Raw genomic sequence first — 8,426 nt, 5'->3', positions numbered from 1 at the left:
GCCACTGTAACAGAATCCCCCTATCCGCCTTTAGCAGCCGGCCGGCCCTTGTCCCTGTGGCCCGAGTCCTACTCGCCTAGGTTTGCCCTTGGCCTGACATTACTCCCCCCTTGGAGAAGCGTTTTCGTCCTCAAAAACACAAGTGGTGGTATCTTCATAAGAACACTAATGTTTTCCACTGTGGCATCTCTCATGGATCCAACGGTTTGTTGAAGCGAAACCCGGTTTATTGGGAGGTTCAATGAAATCAAGAATAACATCTTGATTTTCCACATTGTTGTCCCTGTACAACCGTCTTGGTTAACCAACCCGTAACCAACATAATGTGAAGACTCCATTTAAAACTCACTTGAGTATGTTAAACGAGTTATCATAACGAAGAGGTGTCTAAATGCATACCCAAGGTTTAGACTTTCTGGAGGTACTTGAATGTGCAATATAAACTCGGCTCATCTTTCCATGAAAGTACTAGGCTGACATACTCATCAGCAGCAACCACATCCTTGACTTGCGGTGGTTTCTTGCCAATAGTCAACCTCATCCAAACTGATGATTAAGGTTGATAACTTGAGAATAACATGCAGAGACTAGAACTAGCCGTAACATGCCTTTCATCATATGAAGCAGACTACAAACCAGGAAGGTAACCGATCTAGTTGTTTCACTTCTTGCTAACGAATGCACTTAACATATCCTGTAGCGTGTTTTACTAACGTATGCACTTTGCATATCCTTTAGTACTAAGTAGAATGCTTGTAAGCTGCCCATCCTACGCGGGATGAATAGCATCAATAAGACTGAGGTGCTTTCCCCCAACTACTTATAGACAGTCGCCCACTACTGACGACAAACTATGACTCAGTCATTGAGTATCCAGTCATATACTCGATATGTAATGGAGACAACCAACTAGGTTGAAACCAGATTGGAGTTTCAAGCAGCCAATCACGAACACCCATACTCAGCCATCACCTTGTATGGCAGGGTGTAAACTCATATTAAATCTGCAAGAGAGATTGCACTGGTAGTGCAAAAAATTGCAGAAACAATAATGTCCATGAATTTGCATGCCGCTCCGAATAAGTTTGTGTTAAACACTAGGGTCCATAACACCTAGTGTGCATGCATTTAACACAAACATATCCGAACCGCAATTCCATGACGAGACTTTGGACCATAACAGAATGTGACAACCCGGTCACACCTAGGTACCAACCAGGAGACATTCTCATCGACATAGCATACTTAGCTATATGTAGAAACAACCCTCCATTAAGGTGGTTTCATAGCACTTGTAATCGTAACAAGTTTGTACGTAGTACCGGACAATTTCTGGCCACTGAAATTGCTCCTGATACTATGTGCTCAAAATGGTCGAATCCATGGATACGACCAGCACCTAGGGACTTCGTCGCGACACATTGTTAGGTAGTTGGCGCCAGTGTCAGTCCCAGAGACTCATATTATCCACATGTGGAATATGTCTCAAACAAGGAAATCAAGAAAAGAGACATCCATCAAGTACGAGCTGGTACTTGTGTGTGGAGGTAACTACAAACACTCTGCGACAAGAGTGAGAGGGACCCTCATTATCATGCTCCACACTGACTGAACTGAACTCCTTGAGTTCCTAGACCATGTTGTATCCCATGTGACAACATGTGCCAAATCGAACCCTACAACTAGGTTCGTAACAGCATAAGGTATAGTGGACGCTACGGTCCAAAATACTTAGTTCCAACATGCCCTTGGCATGGCTTTGAAACATTCAAGCATATTTATACGACTTGCACTGGAAACCGCGGGTGTTGCTTGTGCAATCCAACCCCTTTGGTTAACATCTACGTAGTCAAACCCCTTGGTAAGACCCTCTATAGAAACTACTCAACTAGCAGGCAACGGTAACCAACATAGTTAACCATGTACATAATGATTGGAATGAACTCAAAAAGTTGAATTCGTCCGCTACCGTGTGGTAGATTGTGGAATTCTTTCCTTGAAATTTTAAATGGAAGAGATCAAACTGTGATCCTCAATGCCTATGGGTCGTACCCCAAACAATAGGTTCACAGACACTCCGTAGTGCTAGAGAGAGAGCGATAAATCCACACAAGTGAACGGCCTAGCGCTTGTGGACAACCATGCTATCGCAATTGATTGCTGCATCTATACTTCCTTGTATAGAGCAGCTGCTGTGAGTTGAAGATTTATCAAAAACCCAATTGGAGTGTCACACTAAAAACATGTAGTGCAAAAATGACACTAGAAACATCCTGAATGACAAGACCCTTGCTTGTCCATTAACGTCGATGTATACTTCCCTGGGTAGATCTGTTCACTCGTGAAAACAATCACCCAAAGAATGCCAATAGTTGGGTCTTACCCTTGGCTTAACAATGGCTCTTAGCCTGCGTGGCTCATAGCCCATGTGCAAATTAGTGTTCAATGGACGAACCGATGAAGACTAATTTTGAGTAACATCTTAGCCACGTGCTAGCTAAGAGTTAGGGCACCTTGGCTCATGATGACTCATGAGCAAAACACGTATCAAAAGCTTCTTAGAAGATTTTCATTATTCCCTTAAAGAGAGAGAGAGAGAACGAAAAGAAGAGCATGCTGGGCTGAGGAAATTTCCTTAAATTTCTAGTGGGTGTGTGCGCAGAATGTGTGCTCTTAGACATCTTATGCCCGAAATGCAGCTTATCCTATAAGCATTCCACAATTTGCATGTTCGATGCTCTCATCGAGAGAGGCAACAGAAAACACAAGTTAAATCTTGACCATCTACCATGTAGGGTCATGACTGTATGAGGATGACTTGAAAGTGGCACCTTGCCGGTGAATCTAGTCAAGATTTTAGGTTCTGTTTAGTATTGTTGAGTGTTGATAACAACCAACAATCCATCCATACTCTGTCCTTGACAGAGTTGGGAGTGTGTTAGCGGAAGTGTAATGTGTGAAGCGGTAGAATCGAATCTATGTCGCTAGCATACCTTGCCGAGAGTGATGGCCTCAAACGTGAAAACCAAAACCATAAGTGCCTTGCACAGTGTAAACTGGTAGGAATTGTGTGAGCTAATATTCCCTATTTTTCCAGTTCCTCAAACTTGTGTGCCAATGCCCTTGACTCCAAGTCAATGGCAGTATCTCGGCACAAGGGAGAAGCCGTGCTTCATGTAAAATTGCCAAAGCACTTGGCTTTGCACAATGACAGTAATTGCCAAGTAAAGTGTAAACATGGAAAATAAAACAAGAAAAACTTAAACTTGGCTAACCTGGTAGTTGTTGCTGCAACCAGTCGTCATGAAATTCCAAAGGAAAAGCTCACGTAAAGGTGGCTCGTAGCCAAATCTTCCGTGCGAGAGAGAGTTGTCGCGTATGCTCGTACGCCCTCTTGTATCATGTACACCATGAAAGATCCTTCAATCATAGTGTCAAATCCCTCCCAAGTTTGTATGCTCATAGCATATACCAAACATGGGCAGTTGCGATGCAAGATGCGTAAATTGAAGCCTTGCTTCACATCAATTGAAGCCTTGCTGATAGCCAACTGAAGCGGTTGTTGACATACAGATAGCAGGACAAAAAGAGTCGACCTTGTCGAGGGAGTTCAACTGAAATTAGCTAGTAATGCGTGGCAAACGTCCTCTATCCGCTTCTAGACACAGTGACAAGGAGTCGGCCATGCCGAACCCCCCACAAATTGAAGCCTTGCTTCACAGACACGTTGTTGTGCTCATAGCCAACGTATGTTCCTGCCATGATATAGCTATCATGGCAACAACGAATCGACCATGTCGAAAATGACATCGTATGGAGAATCATGAAAGTACCTGCAATAGATATGTAACTTGATTGCAGTTGCAAGGTGTACCTGGAATTGCAAATACCACTGCGTGGTAAGTATTCTTTGCTGTCTGCTAGAACCGGCAACAAGGAGCCAGCCCTGCAACATGGCTTTTGATAGAAAGGATTTTGTATTCAATCCATGCTTGACTGGGTCTTCCAACCAATCACTGATGCTTAACAAAATCAATGATTAAATACTTTGAGTGTTTAGAGCGCACACACCTCGTGTGCATGGCACAGTGAGCAATCACATTCGAATCAAAAACACAAAACAATTGCATACCTCATGAATTGTGTGACGACTTGTACTACCACGGTGTCAATCTGCAACATCATGCATGCCAAGATATAGCTTTCCTTGGAGCTTTGCGTCCATGCCATCATAACTTACACTCAGAACCGTGTTTGTCTTTGTGCATGTTTGGATTCCCCTTGCAAGCGTTATGGTTGCAGTAGCTTCCTCTTACGGTAGCATACCACACCACTTGCAAGAGCATGCATGATGCCATAGCTGAGGTAATGCGGACTTCAATTCCCTTTGTCGGCTACATGGATTTTCGGCCTTTGGCACCTTGCTGATTGTAGCTGACGACCACAACTTTGTGGAAAAATTCAATTCCCAAAACACGGGAAACTCGTACTTGCCAAGCGGGAAATGACGGGTCTCATCCCACGTAAATCCGCAATCTCTAAAACCTGCGGCATCATGGCGATCTTGTGCAATCCTGCACATCGCAGGCAACCTCCTCCCTGCGTGGGAGGGGGTGCTTAGGATGACCCTAGGCCACCCTCCCTTGGGCGGCCAAAAGAAAGTGCAAATTTTTGTTTTTTTAAAAAAACTAAAAATACAATTTGCATGTGAAACCTGTGGCACCATGGCGGCTGCCGACTGCACAGGAGCAGAGGAAGACACCACTCGTGCATGGGCCAGATTTGAGCAGTGCTGCGGAAGCGAAAAACACTACGGATCTCGGCGCGCATCCAGCAAGCTAAACCCCAGGCACTTCTGAGATGGTCGAAAAACTGCCCCTTCCCGACACGAGCTGGCATACACACGCTGCCTTCGATTGCCCCTTCCTCGGTTGAGCAACCCCGACTTTGCATGCCTTTGCATGTTGTTGGTTCCTCCTTCCTCCTTCCTCCTTCCTCAAAGCCCGAGATAGAGAAAGAGATGCCACGTTTAAACATGTAGCCATAGCTAGGCTCTTCCCTTCCTTGGAAGCTCGCCCAAAGAGAAAGAGAGAGCGAGAGCGAGAGAGAAGGCCATGCTTTCTCTTTTTCCATGGCTCCCCCCTGCTTCCTCTCCACCTTGCTCTGATACCAATGTAAGACCCAGGAGCTGCATTATGAGGATTCTCCCAGTAGGACTCGGGCCACAGGGCCAAGGGCCGGCCGGATGCTAAAGGCGGATAGGGGGATTCTGTTACAGTGGCCAAGGGCTATATAAACGGGGGGTTGGGCGGAGAATCCTCATAACGCAGCTCCTGGGTCTTACAATGCAACTATGGACAGAGACAACTATCAAAGTCATTTGCATACATACAAGGAATTGATTCAAAAGAAGAGAAGAAGATGGGAAGAAAGCAACAACTTTTTCAAGTCCAAGAAAAGGCACATGCATGTGGAAGATTTTGGAGAAACTTGAGGGGCAAGCGGGTTGCGAATTTTGGTAAGTTGAGTCTTGTGGATATGCACACATTGTAGGAAATTATATGAGCAAGAAAATGCTGAAAAATGTTATTTTATGGTTCACTCTCATGTATGCCCTCTTTTTTTACTATTGAGGATGTATGCGGTGGGCTTAAAAAGTTGGCCACTCGCAAACGGGAGATCTTTAAGGTATCAAGCCGGAGATGATCAAATGGACGGGAAATTTTACCCATGAATGGATGTGTGATATGTTCAACCTTGCACTTCAACATGGTATGCCTTATGATTGGAGTACTAATTGGGTTAAGCTTTTGCACAAAGGAGGGGATGTAAAGAATGTAAACAACTACCGATCTATAATGATTGGGTCTCTTATGGAAAAGTTTTTTGGGTGCATAATGGAGATGAAATTGAGTAATTGGACTGAAGATAATGACAAGCGTGCAAAGGGACACGCAGGCTTTTGTCGATGACATAGCACCATTGATCATCTTGTCACTCTTCATGTTCTCATGGAGGAAAGTCGGTTGAAAGGCAAGCGATTGTATTGTTGTTTTTTGGACTTTAAGAAAGCCTTTCATATGATTCCACGTAACAATTTGTGGAGAAGGATGGAAGAACTCCAAGTGCCAAGTGAGTTTATGCTTGCGGTTTCTCGAATCTATGAGAAGGTGATTTGTCAATTGCGCATGGGAAGAGAAATTCCAGAATTTTTTGTAAGCACTATTGGGGTTAAACAAGGATGTCCGTTGTCACCAACTCTCTTTGGTCTATGCATCGATCAATTGGAACAAATGGTACTTGACTTTATGCAAGAAGAAGGCGTTGAAGAGGTCACTATTTGCAATGTGGTAATCATGGTTTTGTTGTATGCGGATAATGTAGTGCTTCTAGCACACACTTTAGAAGATACAAAAAAGCTTATGGTTGTCCATGAGAACTTTTGCTTGCATAGTGGGCTGATTGTGAACGAATCCAAGACAAAGGTTATGCTTGTGAAAACCAACCATAAGGAGAAGCCATGCATTGTGTACAACAATGAGACACTTGAAGTTGTTGAGAGCTTTAAGTACCTTGGCCTTGAGGTTCCATCCAATCACAAGTGGCATGAATGTGCTATGCGTCCTTTGGAAGCGGAAATTAGAGCAGTTTATGCATTTGAGAACACATGTAATGCGAGAAACATCAAGTGTTGGGTTCTCAAGATATATCTTTTTGATGCATCGGTGACACTAGTTCTTCTTTATGGAGTTGAAGTGTGGGGCGGAAGCATCTCAAAGTCTACTTGGAAAGATTTTGAGAATGTCCAAAAGCATTTTCTTATAAACTTTCTCTAAGTGAAGACACAAACACCATATATACTTCTACTTCTTGAGTCGGGATGTCTTCCAATTGAGGTTATGGACATGGAAAGGGTTGTGGAGTACATGATAAAGATGCGTCAAAACCCCTCACATCGACTTTCTACAATTGCATGGAAAGCAAGCGAAAAAGTTTAAAAGACGCATAAAAGCAAGATCTTGAGCACGGGATGGATGCAAGACATAAAGAAGTGGTTTGGGAGATGGGTTGCATTACACTTGCTACATGATGCTTCAATTGACTTCCAAGTGAATGAAGCTTTTCTACAACGCTAATGTATTACGGCTTGGGAGAAATCTGGTGGGTCACGCTTTATACACTACACCACCCATATTGCCCCCAACTACAAAACTAGGTTCTTCACTGAAAGAGGAAACCGTACTCACACTTACATGCTTGAGCGTATCCCCTTGTCGGCGATATGCACTATCGCAACCATTTGGCTTAGCTCCCATTTCCTTCGATGCAAGATAGGGTGTTGGGACAATGCAGAAGAGTCAAATCGACTGTGCACATTATGCTCAGTGCAAGTTCAAGAGTTTGAGTACCACACAATACTAGAGTGCTCAGCTTTTGGTCACATCCGAACTTCCTTCTCTCACATTTTCAGCCATAACTTAGACCTACACACTTTCCTCTCCCAGCTAAAGTGTGGGCTCTCCATTCCGACTCTCATCACCACAATTTTGGAGCATTGTTTCGGTAGTTATTTACATTCTTTACATACCCTCCTTTATGTAAAGGCTTGACCCAATAACTGCTCCAATCACAAGGCATACCATGTTGAAGTGCAAGATTGAACATATCACACATCCACTCGTGTGTAAAATCTCCCATCCATTTAATCATTTCTGGCTTGATACCTTGAATATCTCTCACTTTGCGAGTGGCCAACATTTTGAGCCCACCACACATAGGGCATACCTGAAAGTGAACCATAAAATGGCATCTTTTCAGCATTTGGTTGCTCATATAGTTTCCTACAATGTGTGTACATATCCACAAGACTCAAGTTACCAAAATTCTTAATCCACATGCCCCTCAAGTTTCTCCAAAATCTTCCACATGTGTGTGCCATTGCTTGGACTTGAAAAATTTGATCCTTGACTTCCATCTTCTTCTATTCTTTTGAATCAATGCCTCGTATGTATGCAAGTGACTCTGATAGTTGTCCTTATCCATAGTTTCATCATCAAGGACTTTCGAGCATCTTGACATTCTTTATCAAACCACCTTTTGCATGATCTTTTTTTGTTGATACCATGGACATGCTTTATGGCAAAGCATTCTTCGGCACAAGAACAAAAAAATTTCTTGAAAGCTTCCATTTAGTTTTCAATGGTGTATCATATTGAAGCTTTGTCATCCATAACTTTTGCTCAACCATTTTACTATACATTCGTTTCCATTTGAAAGTGATAACTCTCTTCCCTTTGGTTGATTATCAGTCTTTGTTGTTTCTCCACATGCAAGGTCAATACATAAGGTCCAATGGTATGATTCTGGGATACATTGGCCAAGCATAGAACTCTTTATGCGATACATGATGGCTTTGGAGAGTAGCA

The sequence above is a fragment of the Adiantum capillus-veneris genome, chromosome 25 (genome assembly GCF_014529385.1).
Source record: "Adiantum capillus-veneris isolate H3 chromosome 25, ASM1452938v2, whole genome shotgun sequence".
NCBI lineage: Eukaryota > Viridiplantae > Streptophyta > Polypodiopsida > Polypodiales > Pteridaceae > Adiantum > Adiantum capillus-veneris.
The sequence above is the reverse complement of the archived record's forward strand: the minus strand, read 5'-3'. Positions refer to the sequence as shown.